Genomic DNA, 3,695 nt, shown 5'->3' with positions numbered 1-3,695 from the left:
GGTCCCTCCCCGCCCCGCCCCGGGAGCGGCCTCTCGCACCCCAAGCGCGGAATCCCGGACTGGGGTCTGAATGGCATTGGCAACAGAACCGCTACAAGTGCAGCCCCTTGGCTTGTTTACAGCCTCTCTGCCCCCTGCGGTTCTGCAAGCTTGTTTTGTCCCGTGCGTCGCTGTTTCCCCTGCGCCCAGCACCGGCGTGCAGTCAGGAGTTTCCATAAATACTGGGGAGATAGATCCATTGACAGAATCTGGGTGTATAATCCAAGCCCTTTACACGGATGGCCTCCCTTCGAGCTCAAAGTACTCCTCGGTGCTTTTCTTCACGATCATTTTACCCACCGAGGCTCCAAGAGGACGAAATGACTTGCTAAATGACAGCGTGAAGCCAGCCTTCAAAAACGTGCTCCCTAGGGTGGCGGCTTTGGGACTTAGGTGTTTTTAAGCCTATTTCACGAATATGAAAACCGAGGTTCACCCTTGGGTAGCAGCAGCATCCAGTGCTCCGTACCCGAAGCCAGGGGGACTGCCCCTCCACTGCCGCCCGTCCGCAGCCTTCCAGCTGCAGCACACACCCACTGCCTTCCCCCTCCCGTCGGGGCTCCGGGTCCGCGAAAGGCAGGCCGGAACGGGAGGGATTGGGGGCAGGGGGCCCACGTGCAGACCTGGTGACCCAAAGCCCCCGCGAGGGGCAGAGAAATCAGAAAGGTTCCAGGCGGGGTGGGCGGGTGGCAGCCTGCCCCGCGGGGATGAGTCGGGCCTAACAGCGGCCCTGGGGTATATTGGGGGTGGGAGAAGGCAGAGCGCTCCTGGAATAACAAAGTAACAATTGTCCTGCGCACAGCAAAGCTTGTTTACCTCTGTCTTGATCCCCTCAGAGATTAGGGGAGGGGCAGGGGTCCCTCTCCCCCAGCTCTGTCGTTTGCTACCTGTTGGGTACCCTCACTCTGTTCTTCCCACCTCTAGGGTAATTACTTCCCCCTCAGTGTTCTCATCTGTGAAATGGACAACAGCATCTACCAAGAGCTGGGCTGTTGGGAGGACCAGAGGAGGTAAAGCCTGGGCCTTGGACCTTCTTTGCTTTTGTAGTTTTTTGTTGTTGTTGTTGTTGTTGTTTTTGGTTTGTTTGTTTTTTGAGATGGAGTATCACCCTGTTGCCCAGGCTGGATTGCAGTGGCACAATCTCGGCTCACTACAACCTCCGTCTCCCAGGTTCAAGCAATCCTCCTGCCTTAGCACCCCCTAGCAGCTGGGATTACAGGCATGAGCCACCATGCCCGGCTAATTTTCGTATTTTTAGTAGAGAAAAAGTTTCGCCATGTTGGCCAAGCTGGTCTGGAACTCCTGACCTCGGGTGGTCCACCGGCCTCGGCCTCCCAAAGTGCTGGGATTACAGGTGTGAGCCACCACGCCCAGCCCTGTAACAGTCTTTTCTTCTAGGGCCTCCCAACTACATAAACTCCAACCCCTACAAAGCAGCTTGCCCTGACTGTGGCTACAGTCAGGAATGGGGAACCCTTCATAATGGGGGCTTCCCTCTGAATGCATTTTGCAGATGAAGAAATTGAGACTCAGGGTGGTAAAGCAATGACACGGGGTCTCATGGGTCCAGAAGACCTGATATGAGTGAGATGCTTGCAGAGGGGTCTTGAGACTGGAGGCACAGTGCCAGGCATGTAGGAGATGTTCAGTAAACATTAGTGGAACAGTTGGAGAAAGAAGGACCGTTTGGGGACACTTTAGATGATTCAAGGGTGGATGGGTGAAAACACAGTACTTATTTACTTTGCAAAATCCCAAGATAATATGCTGATCAATAGGAGGAAGAGATGGCTGGAGGTGGTGGCTCATGCCTATAACCCCAGCACTTTGGGAGGCCAAGGCAGGTGGATCACCTGAGGTCATGTGTTCAAGACCAGCCTGGCCAACATGACGAAACCCTGTCTCTATTAGAAATTTAAAAACTCGGCCAGGCATGGTGGCTCACACCTGTAATCCCAGCGCTTTGGGAGGCTGAGGCAGGCAGATCACCTGAGGTCAGGAGTTCGAGACCAGCCTGACCAACATGGAGAAACCTTGTCTCTACTAAAAATACAAAATTAGCTGGGCGTGGTGGCGCATGCCTGTAATCCCAGCTACTAGGGAGGCTGAAGCAGGAGAATCACTTGAACCCGGGAGGCAGAGGTTGCTGGGAGCCGAGATTGTGCCATTGCACTCCAGCCTGGGCAACAAGAGTGAAACTCTGTCTCAAGGAAAAAAAAAAAATTCAAAAATTAGCCAGGCCACTATTCACAATAGCAAAGACTTGGAACCAACCCGAATGTCCATCAATGACAGACTGGATTAAGAAAATGTGGCTCATATACACCATGGAATACTATGCAGCCGTGAAAAAGGAAGAGTTCATGTCCTTTGTAGGGACATGGATGCAGCTGGAAACCATCATTCTCAGCAAACTATCGCAAGAACAGAAAACCAAACACCGCATGTTCTCACTCATAGGTGGGAATTGAACAATGAGAACATTTGGACACAGGGTGGGGAACATCACACACCGGGGCCTGTCGTTGGGTGGGAGAAGGGGGAAGGGATAGCGTTAGGAGATATATCTAATGTAAATGACGAGTTAGTGGGTGCAGCACACCAACATGGCACATGTATACATATGTAACAAACCTGCACGTTATGCACATGTACCCTAGAACATAAAGTATAATAATAAAAAAAATTTATATATATATAAGATTAGCCAGGCATGGTGGCAGGCACCTGTAATCCCAGCTACTTGGGAGGCTGAGACAGAAAAATTTCTTGAACTTGAGAGGCAGAGTTTACAGTGAGCCAAGATCGTGCCACTGCACTGCATCCTGGGCTACAGAGAGAGACTCCATCTCAAAATAAATAAATAATAACTTAAAAAAGAAAAAACAGTGGCAATGAGCAGGGCCTACAGCCTCCCAGCTGCCAACCACCTGGGTAACAGAAGCCCTAGGCCCTTCCCAGCCTCCCACCAGCTCTGCCAAACCAGGACCTGAGAGTGGAGAGTTAGCATGGGCACCTGCTGCAGGGCTGAGAGCTCCTGGCCAAGACCACGGTCCACTGAGCACTGGGACAAAGCTGTCTAAACGCAGATGGCCAGGTCCACCGGGAAAGCAGCTGTCTTCAAAGAAGCTCCTCGATATCTCCCTGCAAGATGCTATTCAGCGTCACACTGAACTCCCAGTCTCCCCCAAACTCACCTCTCCTCTAACTTCCCATCTCAGCTGGTGGCAACTCTGTCCTTCAAGAGGCTAAGGCGAGAGACCTCAGGGTTGTACCTGACTGTCTCTCATGCCCCTCACCTTGAATACGGACCAGGCCTGGGACCTGCCACTAATGAGTATAACAAAATGATGCTATGGGATTTCTGGGCCCTGATCAGAAAAGAACCGCTCCCACCTGGCCCTTGTTTTCTTGGGTCATTCACTCTGGGGAGGCCAGCCGCCAAGTCCTGAGGGCACTGAAGAAGGTTGGTGGAGAGCCCTGTCTGGGAGGAGCAGGGAACGCAGCCCTCCTGCCCACATCCCACAGTATGTGAGTGAGCCACCTAGAGCTGGATCCTCCATCCCCACCCGAGCCTTCAGATGGTGGCAGCCCCAGCCATTGTCGGCTGCAGCCTCACGAGAGACCATGTAGCTCAACTATTCCTAAATTCCTTT

Source organism: Colobus angolensis, unplaced genomic scaffold (assembly GCF_000951035.1).
Source record: "Colobus angolensis palliatus isolate OR3802 unplaced genomic scaffold, Cang.pa_1.0 Scaffold239, whole genome shotgun sequence".
Taxonomy (NCBI): Eukaryota; Metazoa; Chordata; class Mammalia; order Primates; family Cercopithecidae; genus Colobus; species Colobus angolensis.
The sequence above is the reverse complement of the archived record's forward strand: the minus strand, read 5'-3'. Positions refer to the sequence as shown.